The following is a 21,562-nucleotide window of genomic DNA, read 5'->3' on the forward strand; positions in this document are numbered from 1 at the left end:
AGTGTATACACATATTTTAGTTTAAGTAGGACAAGCACATAGTCAAGAGTGACCCCACCCTCCTCGATTCAACTTTTTTTGCTGTCATTGAAATGTTCTTTTGTTGTTCATTTCGTAACGAATTATTATATCACCACTACGAAGGAGAGGGGGGTATACTGATTTACTTTTGTGTCAGTCCGTCCGTCCGTCTGTCTGGCTGCCTGTATGTCTGAACGTAGCAAATGTTTGGTTGCAGTTTTCTCAACAACTATTCATTGAAAATGCTTGAAATTTTAGCACAGTATTTGCTAAGGCATGCATGATGGGTTAAAATTAAATCTGATGTCAACTTCCTGTTTATCCGTGTGTCTGTCCGTACCATACATGAAAAAAATTCGCTGAAATTTTCCCAGCAGAGAAAAGTGTCATTCATACACACTAAGAATGATAATAAAATTTGAGTATGTAATTGAGAGAATTTGTGATTTGTTTTTCCTCATTAAGACACAGAGGTTAAAATAAGTATTAGGGAAAGTGCAATTAGATGGAAAGCATATAATTATACAAACCACTGCCAGTCTTAGTAGGTCCAAAATTACTGTGCGTAGGGACTATGCCCCTGGGAGTGAACTCCCTATAAACTTTTGAAATTCAATCAACAGAGAACCTCATCGATATATTGCAGGAAAAATATAATGATCTGAAATAGTTTTCTGGGGGGTAAATGTGAGGGGGGGGGTAAAATGTTACTACCCCCTCCTCCAATATGTTACATGGGGGGGGGGCTTGATTTATTTGTATTAGTATTTTTTTTCAAGTTAAATAACTCATTTTTATCTAAATCTATTTGGAAAGCTCTTCTTAAAATATTTTCCAGAACATAAAGTCTGTGATAAATGGAATACTGAGATGTCCTCATAAAATATGACAAAATCAAATATAATATTTTTCTTTTTCATCAATAATTTGGGCACATAAATCTATGATTTCAACAAGGACCATTTTACATATCCCCAATTTCTGCATGTACGTAAAAGAGACTCCTTTCCACTGAAAATTGAAATATTTCCCTATAAACCCTAATGTATTCCTTCATTACATATTGTTTCAGTAAAGTGTACACATTGTATTATAAATTTGTCAACTGTGACAGTGTTTGCCATTACAAAAAATCTTAATATAAATTAATTAATTTTTTTTTTCTCTATTGCAATAAAATAATCTGATGTAAAAGAAATAAATTTCTAAGTTCTTCCAATTTTTTGCAATAACTTCAAGTTCCTAAATGAAAGGGCAGTTGGGCACATTCACCCATGATCATCGATCCCCATTCAAAAAAAACTTGCATAAACAAATGTCAGCCCTGCACAAATTGAAATCTAAAAGAAAATCGCAGTATTGTCACGTGTTCAGTTTAGCGATAAGATTTCATAAGGTCAACATGTAAAATAAAAAAATTAAAATAATTTTAAAAAATGATGAATAAATGAAATTAATTCCTTTAAAAATTGATGAAATACCTTGCATGGCAATAACATTCCCCCCCCCCCTCCTTTGTTTTTCAAGCACACAATTAAAAAGCTCTTATAAGGTATTTAGCTTTTGTTACATACAGAATTGCTTTAGTTTAATTTGGTTAACATATGTAATTTTTATCAACAGATGGTTTCTATAATTTTCATCAACATCTGATTTTAATAAGATTGATAATATGCCTATACTATAAAGTATACAATAAATTATTGAATCATGTCATTTTTTATGCTTTGGGTACTTTAATTTTATTTTTACAATAAATAGGCATACCTTTTTATTAATAAACTCATAAAGTATATGTGCAACTTTCAATGTGCGTGGTAAATATTTCATTGGTACTTGCCTAGTGATCTTCTTATTGCCATGTAAATTTCTTCATCACAACCTTATTATCCCACCCTTACCTCTGAAGAAGTCCATTTAACTGACGTTACTTTGTTTTTAAACACTTTTTTCAATGATGCAACACTTGTTGTCACAAAGGCATTTTTAAATTTATCACATCTATACAAAAACATGCATATCTCTCAGACATAGTAAAGCCTGAACAATCATTTAACAGTTTAAATATGGGTAATGTTAAATACTTCACAAGTTGGATTAAAACCTCTAAAAATATCCAAAACAGACAGTATTTACTCTTCAAGGTCGTTTTCTGCTGTGTACTTTCACTTTCATTTTCATTGATTTAAGCAAAAGATTTCCGAAAGGTGAAATAACACTTGACAAAAATGTGTGTAAATTTAGATATTTTTTACAAAATTTACAATCATTTTATTTTCTTAAAGTAAATAATACCTCTCCAGTTTTTTTATATGTTCTCCATAAATGTATAAGGTGAAATTCAGAGCATCAGAATATTCCACCAGTGCTTGCGTTTTTTGTGTACATTGTTATGTTCAACCCCCACTTTTATAAAGCAATTTTTTATGTTTCTTAGCATTTAACGACAGGTCCAAATAATTTTTTTCAACTTTTTTGTATAGAAAATACAAATAACAAATTATTTCAAAGGAAAAATAATAATAATCACCTTTATTTAATCAAATGTACATTAATGGGAAGAAATATCATTTTAGGTATTTACCACCTATGTGCAAAAACAGGTAACCTGGTTGCCATGGAAAAAAGACCAATTGATCACTTTTAATAATATTTTTGTAAATCGGGCTTATAATTTAATTATTTCACCAAGTTTCAGCCAAATCCGTGAGAATCAATTTCCAGCCCATTTTGATGCTTACAGAGAATGACTCTTAAATACTTATCCATGACCTTCATAAATGTTGTAGCTAGGAATGCGTTTTCTCTGTTTTTCGGAAACAAAAAGCGCTTTTCAACTGAAGAAAAAATGAAAAAAAAATTTGAATATACGTATTTTCATTAAATTTACCTTTCTCTGACATTCTAAATGACCTCATCTAGAATCAAAACGCATTTGATAGGAATGACGATAAACAGATAGTTCTAAATTATTATTTTTTATTTGGAAGTATTGCACTTTCTAAGAAGAATCCAATCAAGAAGTCAAAAAAATGCCTGATATCATATGGATAATAGAAATGCTTATATAATAGTTTGTGGGCTGAACTTGCAACCGACTCACGTACATTGTACTTTGATGAATGTTTCTATCTTTATTAAAACATGATTGTGACATAAACCCTTTGTTTGTGTTATCCATTCTATAGCTTAGTGTTGAACTTACTCCCCTTACAATCCATTATGTCACATGTAAGTGTCCACTCTTTTTGGGAAACTGTCAATTTTTTAAGAGAATGGACAGTTTTTCAAAAAAAGAATGGACAGTTAAAACAAACAGAATGGAGAGTTACAGGTAAACTTTGGCATGTGCAAAAGAGGGAAAAAAAAACAAAATTTAATACAATTTAATGTACATGTATATAACAAAAAGAACTTAAGTTAATCCAGAACACGATGTCTGCATCGGATCTGTTCGATTTTACACGTTTAAATCCATGAATAATACACATTTTTTGCAATGCTCAAAAATCTTTTTTTTCTCAAAACTTGAATTTAATGGCACAATTTCACATTTGATTAAGAGTTTGGAAGCATCTTTCCCTTGAGAAGAATGCATTTTGAGCTTGAAGTTGGCTAATATTAAATCCAATCACCTAGAAAAAGTTTGCACGATGAAAACTTCACTGCTGTAGTGAATAATTTGTTAGAAAATGATTAATATTGAAACATTTCCAGAATGATTTGAATTACATTTTCAGGTCAACGTTTGGCTCATGGCTATCCAACACTCAGAACACAATTTGCCTTTCATTATTATACTTCTGCAATTAATATATATCCTCAAAAACTGAATTCAAATTAAAAAAAAAAACATATCCGGTGTGAAATAACTGTACATGTATTTGTCGTTAAAGACATTTTGAGAAGATCAAAGTTTGGAGAATATTTTCTTTACGCTAACTATTCTCTGTTTCCAGATAAAAATATCACTGGTTTTGTGCATTAATTGGTTTCTAATCGATTTCGATTCTTTCATATTTTCTCTCTAGCGGAGGAAGAGATGTTTGACTTTACAACGCAAAATATAAACTGATTTAAAGGAGTTGCATTCCCATATAAATAAGATACTAGCATCATCCCGAAATCCACCTGTAACTGACCATTCTTTAGACAAAAACCTTTTGTTATTCGTATCGGGAAACACAATGTCTATTCAACAAATCCCTGTGACCCCAAGCTTACTTGTAACTGTCTATTCTGTAAACAATTAACTTTTTGTATGTGTACTACCTGTTTTACACATCTAAAAAAATTTTCAGAACAAAGAGAGTCATGTTTTAAGTAGGAGAAAGACTTCAAACTGTTCACGGCCCTTGATTAGTTCTTTCTCTCACAGAATGGACAGTTTTTGGCCTTTCTCCTTTACTTAAACGTACTATTTTATCTCTACATTAAACTATAAAACATACAGTTTGAAAAAGGATTATAAAGTTAGAAATTTTATCAACTCCTTTCACAACTAAGTCAGAAACGTACTGACATTCCCAAATTTTACTGACAAACTCAGAAAATTACTGAAAATGAACTGTCGTTACTGTAAAACTTACACAATTACTGACCTTTTTACTGCCGGTACTGATAAACTTAGAAAAATGCTGACAATCTTAGTCGGTGCTGAAAAACTTAGACAATTACTAACCCGTTTACTGTCCCTGCTGAAAAACTTAGACAAGTGCTGACATTTACTGATAATAACTGTCCCTATTGTTCTCGCTCTTGGGGAGGCTGCAGAGGTGTGAAATTGATTTTTTTTTAATTCTAACATAGATTATTATTTCATTTATTAGTTTTTTTTTTAAATAATTTTTAACAATGTTCAGATGATATCTTTGCAAAAGAAAAAGCTTCTTTGACACCCCTACTAATGTTATTGTTATTTAAATTTACATCACGTGGTTTCTCTTGAACTAGTCAAAGGTCATTAGGCTCGCAGTAAAGGAGAACGTTCACACCTTTAGTCTGTTTTCTATATATAACCCAGATACTGACAAAACAGTTACGAGCAATTCCTTTATTATACAGTTATAGATACACATGTTAACAATATTTCTGTTATCATGGTTCAGGAACATTTAATACTTAGGGTTCCATATCCAATAAATCCATCCGGGCACGGAAAGGGGGGGGGGGGCGGGAGTTATTTAGATATCAGAGCTAGTGCTATAAGTATATATTAAATTCATATTAAATGATACAAAAATATTTTTAATGAATACTGAATTACATGCAATCTAAATGACTCAGAAACTCAGAACCTGGATCCCTAAACATGTCAAGTTATTTAGACATGCAGGAAATTAAAGCTCCTCCCCCCGAAACAAACACAATTTCTTTTTTTTTTCCCCAACTTCTTTTTATTTGGAAAGGAGGGATGAGACCCATCCATCCTGCTTCTCAATATTTTTTCTCCCATTTTCATACTTCTTTATTTTCAACCCTATCTCTAAGGTTTAATAAATTTTCCAGAGCACTTAGGATATTTTTATTGAAGGCATGGATGGTTCCAGGAATTCTTTGTCCATATGAGTGGTGGGGGTGAGGTTGTTACATACCAACACCCTTAGTCAGCAATCTAATTAAAATTAGATGTTAGATCCGCTCGCATACTCGCCAACATCTAACAACATCCCACTGAGGGTCATGCCAGAGGTCAAATTCGGAACGCCTCAAGACTTATTCGCCAACAATATATAATGATTTTGCCAGCGGCGATTTGATTGGTTGATAGAATTTGACCTCTGTCGTGACCCTCAATAGGATGTTGTTAGATGTTAGTGTAGCGAGTATGCCAGAGGATCTAACATCTAATTTTAATTAGATTGCTTAGTAAGAATCATAAAACCATAAAAATGGGGGGGGGGGTGTAAAAAAAATGTTTGAAAACACACACAATCTAATTTCCTAGTCATACCTAAAATGATTTGGCAAACTTCAAAGCCTTATTACCGTTTTAAATCTAGCTGACTGTTACATGTAGGTGTCACATGATCATGATCTTACACATACTTAGTATATCCCTGTCCCTAATGTCCAGTTGGGCTAAAATGTTCACATTTCTTCACATTGTGCCTTTTTCATAGACCCAAAAGCATTTAAATAAATATCTGGAATATATAAATGCACATGAAAGCTCTTTTTACACCCAGTTCCTTTTAACTGAGATCATACTTGAGAAAAGATCCAACAAGATGTTTTCTAAATATATGTTTTACCATATAAAATATATTATTTCTGTATTTTAATCTCACTCTGTGAAATATTTTGAACCCCTAGCTGTATTAGCCAAACACTTCTGGCCACAGCTCTAATAAACAAGGTTCAATATATAATCATATCATGATATAAAAATACTTTTTAATATTAGCACAGTTTATTTCAATATCATTAATACTTGTAAGAAAAGCAGATACTGGACACAATGAGGACATTTCTAAAACATATAAAATAAATTTATCTCTTTGCTTTTTGTAAAACAGTCATGCATATATCATTCAGATTTTTTTTACATTGTGAACAAGGGAAATAACTCTTTGGGAAGATCAATTACTTTTACAGATATACATGTACATGATTGTATATATTTTTTAAAATAGCCATTTCATTTGTGATATATATAGATGTACATGTATTAAAGACATTTACTCTGCTTGAGTTAAAATCAGCAGAGTTCAAAACAAGACCTTTCCCATGGTCCAAAATTAAATTTATTACATTTGTACATAGAATGCACTACAAATCTAAGGTTAATTTAAGGGAGATAGTTCAATAAAAAGCAATATGAGCTGCAATTCAAACTTCATAAAAACTTTAAATGTGAAATTAAAACATTTTTGGTGTAAAATTGTGGTTCATTACTACAGTATTTCAATGGCAGTAAAATAAAGGATTATAAACTTCTATTATTCATACATGTATTTACATTAGAAAGTCTTTTTAGGAAATTCTGATTGAAAAAAAATTACATCTTTTATCCTTCAAAAAATATTGATTCCTACATAATATCGTTACATTATATATCAAGCTTTATACAGTTTTAAAACAAACCATTATACTTATATACAACAAAATACTTAGTATTCATTGTCAACCAAATTGGATCAGTATCATTTCAACCAGAGAATGAAATCATTCAAAATTGATCACCATTATTCTGGGCTCATTACATTTGCTTCTGCGAGCATCTGTTTCATTCAGCAACTGTTCTTTATTTTCCGTGTAAAAAATACAAGGTCTCAACTCCAATCTTAAGGCAGTGCTGATATGCTGTCATCTTTTATAAATGCATGATCTGGATTTGAAAAAAAATCAAACATCAATTCAAAGATTATACATGTACATACTGCAGATTCCTTATTTTTTGTGAGTACTTATTATTGCAAAATAGCTCTTAAAAACATCAAATCGCAAGAATATATATTTGTGAATGGGCGGATAATAAGGAGAATGTGCATGGGTTTCAGTACCATAAAAATAAAAGTGAAACATTTTATTTCGCAAGTGATGCTACATGCAAAATTGCAATAATAAATTCCTTGCGTTTAATAAGGAATTTACAGCATATCACATCAGTCTGTTATTGTATACATAAAATTTAGTAATTTTTAAAATAATCGCACAATAAATTGTGTAAAATGTACTCAGATTTATAATTGACTATAAGCCTATATGGACCATGATGCTCCTCTGAGACATGTCAATTGAAAGTAAAATACAAACATATTTTCCTTAAACATGTTAAAAATGATATTCGATCTACACATGAAAAGCGTGACTAATCCCTAGGTGAGGGTCATTCAAAAAGAAGTCACAATATTAAGTCAGATTATATTTCTGTGTAAAAAAAATATCCAGCCAGTGTCAAATCAGTAAATAGGGGTGGATACATGAATATTTTGTGAATTAATTTGTGCCATTTCTTGTCACCAATTCCAGATTTTAATTCAAAAACACTCATTTGTCCACTCCTTTAAATGTGCAGATCTGAATCTGCAAAAAGACTGCAAATTAAGTTTTGCATGACTATGAGATTGACCATTCTCCTGAAAATATTTGCTTTCAATTGGTTTGGGACAAACATGAATGTACCTAACAAGAATCAGTTTTCAAAAGTACAATGTACATGTATTTGTAAGTTCTGGATATTTGGAGGAGTTGTTCAAATTTGTTAATAGTAATATCAAATGCATCATTCAGATTCATTCTTGAAGAAAATTGCTGATCTCAATCAAAACCTAAATCTTCTTTGAAACTAGAAAACTGACCAGTCAGCAAGGGCCCCGCCATGGGGTAGAATTAAAAGGGTGCAGCTTATGGAATGATTCAAAATGTACGAAGAATAAGCAACAGCAACTGTATTCTTAAAATTTCAAGATAATTCCTGAACATTCAAAAACCTGAAAATAATATCCTTGTACTTACATTAGGCAGTAAAGAATGACTTAACATTGAATGTATATTTAAACAATTATGAAGCTTGTGTTATATAAAATCCAGCCTTCAATGAATGCAAATATCATGAAGGCTTGACCTTAACTTCAAACAAACAGCTAGCAGTTGCAGACAAATGTTTTCATTAATCTTAAAGACAGATAAAGAAAAGCCTACTAAATTTTCGCAGCAGGCTGCAGCATAATTAATCCCAAGGGATTAATTGTACCTCTCTCATCATTTTCTTTCAAAGTTACAATAAGAACTTTTTCAGTATTAATGATAGAATGGGGTTTTTATACAACTACCTTAAAAATTAATAATATTCTTGAATTAACATAAGTAACAAAAGTAAATCAAAAAATCTTCTTTAATCTATTTATTGTTTTTAGAATTCAATGAAGTTATAACTATTAAACAAAAATAAATTATGAAAATTTATATTCAAATCCACATTTCAGAGTGTTCATAGCATTCCAAATTGACTTAACTTCAAAACAAACTTCATTTGCAGACAGAGGTGGTAATTCATCTCAATGTGACAGATAAAGATAATGCTCTGGATTTTCTTCAAGAGGAAAGCTAATTAATCCCAAGGGACTCATATAGCAGCATTCAGTTTACAATGGGAACATCTTCAGCAGTTATCTCTCTTTGCCAATGCATTCTTATATAAAGTTAAGGAATGTACCCCACCACCCCAGCTCCAAACCAGGGGACATAGAGAACCAAACTTAGCATCAAAATATTATTTCTGCCTACTGAACTACCATACCAAATTTGAACTTGATTGGGCAACCATAAAAAAAGTTGCCCATTCATTCTTATGCATAGTTAAGGAATCTACCCCACCACCCCAGCTCCAAACCAGAAGACATAGAGAACCAAACTTAGCATCAAAATATGCATTTTTGCCTACTGAACTACCATACCAAATTTGAACTTGATTGGGCAACCATAAAAAAAGTTATTAGAAAAAAACAGAAAATTTGTGGACGGAAGAGTGACAGACGGACAGACAGACGGACAGACAGACAGACAGACGGACAGACAGAGTGATTACTATAGGGCACCCGCAAATCCTTGCGGGGCCCTAATTAGCTATCCTCCCATTTGAGATACAAATTCCAACATCCAATTTAACAAGAGGCCCACGGGCCTTATAGGTCACCTGAGTATCATGTATTGTCTCTTCAGACAATGCCTTTAGGACTGTCAAGGCCTTGCTGTTCCACAACTTTCCAGCGATTGTATTTGGTTCGTGTTTTAAACCAAAAGCCATGAAATTCACAAATTTTGAAAGAGGCACCATTGCTTATCAAAGTGCAGATTTCAAAGCATAAATTTTTTTTTAGTCAAAGTACCCCCCTGGTACCCCCGACCCAGCGGCCCTGAAATTATCTATTTTGAAAGAGGCCCCTTTCTTCATTATAAGCCCAGCATTTTTTTATGTTTAGGTTTAGTTATGAACATGATAATAAAAAAGTCCCGAAGGAGAAGAAAATTAAAAATAAAATTTTGATAAATCAATTATTAACATTTGTACATTCTTTTTTATGCTATCCTAATAGGCTCCTTACCACTGGACACATAATGCTTACAAATAGGAAAGTAGAACATTTAATTGCTTATTTCATCATCTGCCAGTTTGGGCCAGTTATATAAATTTTGTGATGTTGATCAAAATATATTTTAAAAATCAATTCTTTAAAAGTCTTTCAATATATCTTCATTTTTTTAATATGTGTTAGGTGAATGTGTAGACATTGTTCTAAAATTTACTTGATGCCTAAAAATTATAATTCCTATCATAAAACAGACAGAGAGTATTGGGGAGTAGGGTTAACATTTTTTCAATTAAGTGTAAAATAATTTTTCTGGCTGATACAAATGATACTACATGCCTGTATATATTTGTATATTCTTGCCTTTTAATAGTTGAATTATTTTATATTTCTTCAGGTTATTGTTTATTTCTTCCTCAAATGGACTTAACTTCTACCATAGTTTCATTCATTACATCTGATGCATAAGCAACCCTTTTCTGAAGAATGATGTTTAGACTGTAAGCTATAACAGAGACCTAAACAATGTCGCTGGCAATATGCAATAGCTACCACGGGCAGTTTAAAACCTGGGGGAGGAAAATAATTTACAGACAGATACTTTTGAAATGAATTTATAATTATCTCACCAGCATGTCATTGTGCAACAAAGTCGTCAGCATTTTATTTGTCCTTTGAATGGGTGAAACGTTTTGAATGGCACTCTTATCGATGAATTTTACACTAAACCAAGCTATCTTCTCAGATCTAGCTTTATTTACCCGCCGTTTCATCTTAAAACCAGAAGTGCGAGTTCGTATATTTGAAATCTCGATCCCGACTCAAATTTGACATCGGACAGAAAAAATTTTTTATTAATATTTTTTCATAACTAGAACTGTCCTATAGGGACAAATAACCCCGCTGGGTTTTTCAGAGTAGGTGCCAATTCAGAAATTTTTTATGGATCTAGTAAGAGGTGTTCACTATTGTCTAATAAAGTGTCCCGCCACAGCATGATACGCCCGTCAAATATTGTTCAATAATCATAAATTGGTTAGGGTGCAAGAAAATCAAGTAACCTTGATTAACAGATTGACACAGATTTCAATGATCTAATTTCCATTTCTTATCATGTTTAAAATATTGTACATATACATCTCTAAGAGACTTACAGTGTAGGGATTAATTAAAACAAATAATACATCATATAATTCCAAACTGGCTGTGTTAGAGCTTAACAAATATCCATCTGCAGCTTTAAATTGTTTATTGCATATTTTAGGCAATAATGGAAATGTTACAGTCTAATAAAAAATCAAAAAAAAAAATTATTCTTTAGACTATAAAATTCTAAGTGAGACATGACTGCAATTTGTTGCAAATATATAAAAATTGAAATGTAATTTTTTTTTTCAATGAACACATGTATAATTTATACAATACTAATTTAGTTTTAATCATACACTGAAACATCAATTTGTTTTAATTACATTACACCAATTGAAAGATCTTTATCTGGACTATAGCCATCAAGAACTCTTAATTAACACAAGCAACTATGAGGTCATTTCTTTTTGCCCTTGAACTCCCAAGAGATAAATTAAGATTACACTGCATGATCAGATCTAGAGATGCTCTTGCCAGATTGCTCCCGACAATGAACTCGTTAATTTCTCTCTAGTTTGACATGCACATTTCTGCTATCAAAATTCTCCTTGACCAGTGCTTGATAATTATGCCCATGGGACAAACTGAATTCCTCTCAAAACATTAACATTTGTTACAGAATTTGCTGTAAAGTATATGATGAAAAAATAAGTTTTTACTTAATTTAGCATTTTTTAATAAGGATACAACTATATTTTTATATTTTTTAGGATTATAAAATATAAAATTTTAAAGACTTTGTTTTTAAAAAAAAAATCACTTAAATTAAAGGTCACAGTGACCTTGAAATGGGTCGTGACACACCTTCTACCCTAGATGCATAAATTGTCCTTTTGATGATTGTAAGTCTATTAGTTTTCTAGTTATGAGCCAAACAAAATCACAAAATAAAAAAGAAAAAACACCTGTAAAATGCAGAAAAATCATCCAATCATGCTGAAAATACCAGGTGCACACCTTCATATGGTGAATAATAAGTGTATAAATTTTCAGACAAATCCATTCAACAGTTTCTGAGAAACGGTCTGGACAAAATCTTGTCTACAGACAGACGGACAGACGGACATGGTGATTCCAATATACCCCCCTAAACTTCATTTGCGGGGGTATAAAAATTAAAAACCTTGAGCGGAGGGTTTTTAAAACTGAAAATAAAATAAATCCTGGCCTTAAATATGTAATTAGATCATAAGCATATTAACCAGGAGCAAAGGATAAGATGTTCAAAGAATTCATGCATTTCACTATATAATCATTAGAGCCCCACCCTAAAACAAGAACCCCTGACCCTGGGGCCATAAAATTCACAATTTTGGTAGAGGCACTCTTGCTTATCATAACTATGTACTTACTTAGTTTATTTAATATCCAGGAGCAGAGAAGAAGATTTTCAAAGAATTCATGTATTTTCACTATATAATCAATAGAATCCCGCCCTAACACCATAACCCCTGACCCTGGGGCCATGAAATTCACAATTTTGGTAGAGCCAAACTTGCTCATAAAAAGCATAACTTAGTTGGTTTATTTAATACCTAGGAGCAGAGAAGAAGATTTTAAAAGAAATAATACATTTTCACTACCTACTTATTTAGCCCCGCCCTAGCACTAGAACCCCTGACCCCAGGGCCATGAATTTCACAATTTTGGTAGAGGACTCATTGCTGATTACAATCATGCTAACAGTTTGACTGCTTGATGTCCAGGAGTAAAGAAGAAGATTTTTAAAGATTGCATTAATTTTAGTGGTTTTGGCCCCACTCCTCAGGCCCCGGGGGGGGGGGGGGGGGGACAGGGACCATGAAATTCACAATTTTTGTTCCCCTTCACCCACAGATGCTGTATACAAAATTTGGTTGAATTTGGTTTAGCGGTTTCAGAGAAGAAGCTGAAAATGTTCAAATGTTAACACACGACGAACGACGGACGCCGACGGACAAACACGGATGGCAATAGGTCACCTGAGTGACTCAGGTGACCTAAAAATACTGAACATCCTCCCCAACGTACCATGTACATTTTTATATGTTCATTTTCGAATTAAATAAATAAGAAAAAAGTGAAGCATTCTGCCAATTTATCTATCATTTCATACAATCAACCTCTCAAAAAGATTTTAAAATTTCTTTGTGGACAAAGGGCATACTTTAAATACATGTCAGTCAATGAATGCATGTGTTGAACTTTTCTTAATATAATATTCAATATCATACCAAATTTTTGCACGCATTCATGTTCAAAATCAACAATATTACCGTGATAACCCTGTCCAACATGTTCCATTTCAATGGTTCCTTTTCCTCATCCTTCAAGAGTTTTAAGGAGTTTCAATATCCACATCCACAAAGGTTTTAAACCTTCTTTGTCAAAAACACCTATAAATAGAGTGAAATATTAAGGCATTTGAAATAGTGTGTACTATAATATTAATTTCCATTCTTTGATGTCAAGGAAGTTAAGAAGGTCAAGTGTAAGAAATTTATCAATGAATATTGTCTTCAGGACTGAATTTTGCATTTGTCTGAATTAAAAAGCCATAAAGTAACAGAAAGCACTAACAGCTAAAATATTCATTTGTGTTTTGAGAATTTTGAGATGTACATTAGATAAAGCAGTTTATTACATTTTAAACAGTGAAATACTGTAAGTTATTTATTAAATAAAAATGATATTCTTTTACAGTGTGAAAGGTTATCAAAATGATATCCTTTCACAGTGTAACAAATACCAGAAGTGCGAGAAAACTCTCGATTTTCCTTCCCATTACAAGGAATATTGTAAAAGATATTCCTTGGCTTGTGATAAGATGGAGAACAAGTTAATAAACCATTCTAACAGAGATAAAGACTGCGAACATTCCCCAAATATGTTAATTGCTGAAATTTATGTTTACAATGTTTTTCACTTTAAGCTGACGTATCGACCGCTCAACTATGACGTCATGTAGCGTATGACTACATTACAAACAAGAGGCCCACGGGCCTTGTAAGTCACCTGAGTATCATGTAACAACTTTCCAACAATTGAATTTGGTTCTGTTTTAAACCAGAGGCCATAAAATTCACAATTTTGAAAAAGTTATTTATAAACTTATTATAAACTTAGCATGCTTACTCTATTTACTTATTACCCAGAGGAAGATCAGAGTAAAAAAGAGAAAATGCACTTCCACTTTATAAACAGTTGTGCACCCCACCCCAAAGGAACCACTGACCCTGGAGCCATGATATTCACAATTGTGGAATAGGCACTCTTGCTCATCTTAACTATGTACTTACTTAGTTTATTTAATACCCAGGAGCAGAGAAGAAGATTATCAAAGATTTAATGCATTTCACTATATAATCAATAGAGCCCCTCCCTAGCACAAGAACCCCTGACCCTGGGAACATGAATTTCACAACTTTAGTAGAGGACTCAATGATCATCATAACTATGTACTTAGTTAGTTTATTTAATACCCAGGTGCAGAGAAGAAGATTTTCAAAGAAATAATGCATTTTCACTATATAATCTATATAGCCCCGCCCTGGCACTAGAACCCCTGACCCTGGGGCCATGAATTTCACAATTTTGGTAGAGGACTCAATACGCATTACATTCATGCTAACAGTTTGCCTGCTCGATGTCCAGGAGTAAAGGAGAAGATTTTTAAAGATTTCATTAATTTTAGTGGTTTTGGCCCCACCCCTCAGGCCCTAGGGAGGCAGGGACCATGAAATTCACAATTTTTGTTCCCCTTAATCAATAGATGCTGTATACCAAATTTGGTTGAAATTGGTTGAGTGGTTGCAGAGAAGAAGCTGAAAATGTTCAAATGTTAACAAACGACGGACGACAACGGACGAAAATGGATAGCATTAGGTCACCTGAGTGACTCAGGTGACCTAAAAAGATGTAGACAAAGGGAAAATCAACGAAAATGTAATAAACAGAAATTCAATGTTTTGTATTTGAATAATATGGAATTTATTTCACTCATGAGACAAAATATAATATTATACTTTCATGTAAATTAGTTGAATCTGATTGGCCGAGAAATATTTGTTAAAAAACACTATTACCCACTGAATAATGAAGCCCACGCCCTCCAGCGTAGCAACAGTTAACATTGCTTGACGACGGGTGGTATTCCAAAAAATAGCGACTGCACAGGACTTATGCATGCACGGTTCACTGTTATATATGTATCTGTATAAAACACTCAGTATAATATAATAAATATAGCATGTAGTTGAGTGTATCATTGAAAACTTTCACCCCTCGAAAACCATTGTCAACCTCCGCTGCATCTCGGTTGACAATGGTTTTCTTGGGGTGACAATTTTCAATGTTACACTCAACTACATGCAATATTTATATACTGTCTCACTCATGAAATAATTTCCATTTCCAACTACAAAACATTGAATATCCTAAATATATATGTGAACACTTAACTGTACTAAACAATGGGCCCATGGGCCACATCGCTCACCTGAGTAGCTTTGACCATTCTGCTCTTTAACAAATTCCCCCACTGTAATACATATTGTGACCCAACCCTACCACATGGGTCATAATTTGGAAAATTTAAAATCTACACTACACACGGATGCTTCCACATAAGTTTCAGCTTTTCTGGCCCAGTAGTTCTTGTGAAGAAGATTTTTAAAGTATTTTCCTATATCTTTCAATTTAAACTTGTGTCCCCTACTGTGGCCTCGCCCTACCCCAGGCGGTCATGATTTGAACAGTTTACATACAATACCTTAGGATGCTTCCACATAAATTTCAGTTTTTCAAGCCAGACAACATGTGATAAGAGAAACTCACTCGAGTTTTTTGCTCAGGTGAGCTAAAATCTTTATCTCTTCTGTCGCCCTTTCTTTCGGGGCTTTTTACTCTATCCTCCAGGGCAATGATAACAGATCTATATATGCTACATGTTTACATGTCAAGACAGCATTCATGTCTGGACTGTCCTTAGGAAGAAGGCATTGCATTTTCTTTTAACTTTTTTTTCTTATAACCTTTATTCCCTTGTTCAAGAATACTCAATTGTGTCAAGTTGGTTGAAAGTGGCCCAGTGGAGAATGTGAAAGTTTATATACAAAGATGACAACAAGGGCAACAATACTCACAACAAGTACACCAATATACAACAGACAAATTTTAATCAGAAACTCCCTTGAGACTCTGGCCCTAGAGACTTACACTTTTGACAAATCCTGCTTTCAGCCTTTGTGTGTATTTTGAAATTGCTCTGTACATGTTTTTATGTCTCAGTGGACAGTTTCTTGATGTTCTTGAACAGGTTTTCTTATTTGTTTGTGATCCTGACATCATCCTGTAGATGATAAGTTGTCCAAATCTCTGCACCACTACTGTCTTTCAATATATTAGGGGTATGATGGGCGACTGGCATACAGCATCAGAATACTGATATGAAATAGCATTCCCGTAGAGACCTGAAAGTTAAGGCTCAGTGTTAAAAGTTAATCAACAAGAAGGCAAAAGTTGTACAACATTGCATAAATGATAAAACCATTTAAGTAATATCTTATGACTTAATTATAGTCAAGATCTAGTAATTACTGTCATTTTGTTGCTAGCTAGATCTATCAAGATCAAATCAATGATATGATTCTGAATCATCTTTAATATAAACTTACTTTTCCCTCCTCTTTATGTAGAAAATGAAGAATTTTCATGGAAAAATTTGAAATCAATCATGTCAAAGTAACCATGATCATGATGATACTTTTATTCAGTTTAATATCATTTTAAAGCAGAGTGAAGAAGATAATGAAAAAAAAAGTTTTCTGAGAGATGGTTCAATGGCAATATCAATTTATTTCTTGGTCTGAGACAGAGAGGAAAACTCCAACACTTACAGTCAAACATCTGCATGATCTTCTTCATTTTTCATTGAACTGAATGCAGTTTAATATATAATTATATATTACGGAGTTTACCTAAAAATTAAGTCCCAATACACCTTTAACTACCAAGCTACACTATCGTTGTAAAGAATCATTAACAGATTAAATTTATACCTCAAATTTTAGAATTCTGTAGGAACTTTTCATTTACTAAATTTTGACCTTTATAAAATGTGTGAACTAGCATAAAAATATTTAAATTACTAGACAAACAACTAGCTTACATATAAATTTGCATAAGAAAAGTCACATGTAAGATGCCAAAAGTAAATTCATTTGGTGTAGATGTTATTTCATCATTATCAAAGATTAAATCTTTAAAATTTGTCTTTAAGCGAACTTGTCCCTTCAGTATATTGCTATAAAATAACTTTTAATACCCAATTTAAGCAAAGTTTACAAAACAAATTTTGCAAAATTAAATTGTATGTGTATTTGAACAGGATTTGAACATGTTAAATTAGTAATCAGTTGGCCATAATATTGTGCTATTCAGTGCTTTGCAAAAGATTATTTTTCCTCTCATTTATTAAATGTTCATGATGATAACTACAAGCACATACATTTATTTATCACAAAAATTATAAAACAGGTACACAGATTCAGATGGGGAGTTGGGGGTTTTGACACTAGCTCCCTCTAAAACACACACACACAAATTTTTTTTAGATATGATGCATATAGTTTTCATTGTTGTACACTCGACGTACACTGACAAAGTAAAATCAGAGTCAATTCTGTGTCAAAATAAGGTTATCTAATTGTTGAGGGATCTTTTTTGTGCCAGCACCTACTGTGACAAAGGACCTCAGTTTATACAGTCTCATCCGAAGGACCGGTCTCCAAGTCCCACAGTGGGATTCGAACATGTGATATAAGGATTGACTCCTTGCTTCGAGACTTTAGAGCAGACACTCTAACCACTGCGACATGCAGGGATTTGGGGCGAAAAAATGCAATGAAGCTGAATTCCCCTGGAAAAATAAACCTAGAAACTAAGATTATGCCTGAAGCAGAATTATGCCTACTTGAAAGTCCTTATTATCATATTATAATACTATGTGACTTAAAATGTTGTACAGCCAAGAAGAGCAATTGACAGTTGATTTACATATTGTAAATCATATTGATTTACAATTGATTTACAATATGTAAATGCTGACAGACGTTTTTCATTAGAATTGTTAGTCCATTATTTATACACTGAATATTGACGACAGATTTTTCCATTATTTCATGATCATGACAAGGAGCACAAGGCAGGTGTGACCAGTCGGCAGGGGATGCTCACTCCTCCGTGGCACCTGATCCCACCTCTGATGTTTCGGAGGTCTGCGTTTGCTCTGCTCCTATTTTGTATTGTTTTATGGACTTTGATATTGAATACTGTTCATTATCTCCATATCCTATGTTTTTAAGATAAGATAAATTAGCCTTTTGCATCGTGTCTGTAAGTGATATTTTATTTCGATAATGATCAATCATTTTAGTCATTAATATCTAAAAATATTACAAAAATATATGAGAATTTATTAAAGCAATTATATTTCTTTGCATAAGGGACACTGACACACCATCATGAGAGTGAAATAATTATGGATATAAGAATTTGACAGACTTTTTGAAATACTTTTATCACTCCAGGCATGATAAAGAATCAATCAAATTACTTACTAGTACCATTCATGTGCTCAGTACTTAGTACTTTACAGTTTAAGTGTCTGTATGTCATCTAAGATTGTGATCAAGGAAATTTAAATGATCTTAAGGGTCGATAACAATTAATTTCTATTTGTACAATCAATTAACCAGGTATATCAGATATTAATTATCACACTGAATCAGTCTTTAAAATTCATACAGTTAACATCATGTAGAAACATGGGCATAGTCTGGAATAAGCTTAATTAAGTCATTCACTTAAATGTTACAAAATGTTTTCATTTATTCATCTAATCTATTTTTATCAATTACTCCTTGGTGCAAGAGTTGAAGAGATCGGGAGAGAGAGACCTGTAAAAAGGTTAGTTCAGTAGTTGTTTATAACAGTGGCAGATCTAAAGGGGGAGAGGGGTTACGGGGGCTGCACTGAAATCCAGTCAAAGTATCCCCTAATTAAACCATCCCCATCAAAGCGTCCCGATTTTGGGGCACTTTGACCAAAACCAAGGGACGCTTTGACCATTTCTTGGGGACAGTAAAGATTGTTTATAATAAGATATTTGTTTCTGTAAAAATATGTAGGGGGCGCTTTGACTAAAATCAGGGCATACTTTGACCAATATCAGGGGGGTGCTTTGACTAAAATCAGGGGATGCTTTGACCAACATTTGGTGGCGGTATTTTTTCTCAAAAAATATGTTAGGGGGCCCTTTGACTAAAATTAGGGGACGCTTTGACTAAAATTAGTGGACACTTTGACTGGGACATTTTTATTAGGGGGCGCTTTGACTGGCTCCCGCTGCACTCCCTCACCCCTTTTGATTTGCAAAATAAGAGAGAGAAAGACCCAAATTTCTACAGTGTATTGTTGTCGTATTATAGAAAAATGTCATTGAAAGGCTAATGTTGTAGTATATAAGGAAATTTGGTTGTGATAACAAAATGAAACCCTACTTCTTCACATAATAGGATTTACAGGTTCAGAGATTTATTTTTCACTTTTTCAAAAAATTTCAGGTAATCTAGCTATAGGTACAAGTATTTGTTTCACAGGTTGATCAACCTACCATTTTTAAAAACCATACTCCACCCTGTATCCTACTGAGTTATTTAATTAACTACATGTACATGTTTATGTAAAACGTAAGTTATAAAACTCTTTTCCTCTTTACCCCCCCCCTCCCCCTTGAAAAATTTCTAGATCCGCGCCTAAATAATTATCACCAGCTGATCACTTGAGGGTTGTTTACATTTGTCATTTACCATTTCTAATCTTTTGAATGTCACATTCATTCTATATTCATTTAATTAAGCACTTCTTCACACGTTTATTACATGCATATTGCATGTAAGTAACTGAGAAATTGTGTATCTGTTATGTAAGAAGTAAAACAGACTATAACATTTTCTGCACATTGAATCATTTTCACCTCTTTTAATACTGGGGTAAAATATTTCACAACACCAAGAACAACATAAATAAATTAGTATAATAATTTAAAAACATTGACAAGCCCTATATATTTTTATAGCACCAAAAGATTTTTTATTTTTCCAACCACGTGGAGGCATGTAAACAAAGGACGATAACTCTAAATGTACATGATTTAATGTTTCTCGTTTCACGTGTTTGAGGTGATAGAATTCGAGAAATAAAGACTAATTGAATCAAATTTTATGTGCAAAAAATGTTCAAGTGAATGAAGGCAAATAAAATGAGCTTTACTTACATTAAATGCATAAATCCCAAAACACACATCTACTTCCTGTCTAAATCTTACAGGAACTGGTGCAGATCTCGCACGGTCTCGAGGCTGGTCTCGTTAGAGGTCAAATCGACCACTCGGATGTTACGCTACACTTAACAGCGATAAAGAATATCATCCGAACACATTAGTAGGGGTGTTTGATCTATTCATAGAAAATTTATTTGTAAAAAAAGTATTTTCAAGAGAAGGGAAAAAATTTCAAAACCTTCACAAAGATACTCAATTAAAGAAAAAAACATAAAATCTTCGTTTAGTAGTGAGATATGAAATTTTACAGATGTCTTTTCCTTTTTATAATAAAACATTGCTATTATATGACATGCATTTTATATTTTCTTAATTAACATTAACTCCCTGACTTTCTTTAATATTAATTTAAAGAATTAAACAGTTAGGTAAGATGTGTTTTCTTCAATTCTAATTTACTTTATTCAAATTAGTTTGAAAAATCTTAATAAACTCATAGCGCGCGGTGAGGCCGTGGGTGTCCCCTTTTGAGGAAAGACGTTAACTTTGTTATAGTTTTTATATTATGTAAAATGTTTAATTGTGTGGAGGCCGCCCAATTTCTTTCTTTGTGCAAACATACCCGAATCCAAGCATTTGCAAGAAGAAACAAAAATTAAGAGAGAGACGGGAGATTTAAATTTAAAAAAAGACTCTTCCTGTTACATTGTGTATGATATCATTTAGAATCAATGAATTCTATGCGAAGGATAAAAAATACTCTTTTATATCTAGAAGTATTGAACATGTTGAAGATGCATCCAAACAAGGGGTTAGAAAAAAAAGATTTACCTATCTTCAAAGAATTACACAAACAAAAATAAAACCTTCTTTGAACTAAGCCATAGTTTTTTCTCTTGATTTTATTCTGTTTATTAAATGGTTTATAGTAAATTTTTGAGGTTATCAATGTCGTAAAAATATCTTTCGGTGAAACAGGTTCAATATTACTTATGTATCATTCAATAATAATTTATATGATTGTGTAATCAAATAC

General features: G+C 32.7%; 1 long non-coding RNA gene across 2 annotated transcripts; it reads right to left on the reverse strand.

The window, feature by feature from the left end:
- Window positions 1-6,913: 6,913 nt before the first annotated feature.
- Window positions 6,914-20,691, reverse strand: LOC134264937 (uncharacterized). 2 transcript variants are annotated; one of them, XR_009991650.1, is made up of 3 exons: window positions 20,521-20,691; window positions 13,460-13,579; window positions 6,914-7,351 (listed from the first exon to the last, which is right to left on the reverse strand). It is a non-coding gene; the product is annotated as an uncharacterized LOC134264937 (long non-coding RNA). The 2 variants fall into 2 exon arrangements; XR_009991651.1 differs by lacking the exon at window positions 20,521-20,691 and adding an exon at window positions 16,401-16,421.
- Between the last annotated feature and the right edge of the window lie 871 nt (window positions 20,692-21,562).

This window comes from Saccostrea cucullata, unplaced genomic scaffold, assembly GCF_032062105.1.
Source record: "Saccostrea cucullata isolate Sc308-1 unplaced genomic scaffold, CSIRO_AGI_Scuc_v1 ctg5148, whole genome shotgun sequence".
Lineage (NCBI taxonomy): Eukaryota > Metazoa > Mollusca > Bivalvia > Ostreida > Ostreidae > Saccostrea > Saccostrea cuccullata.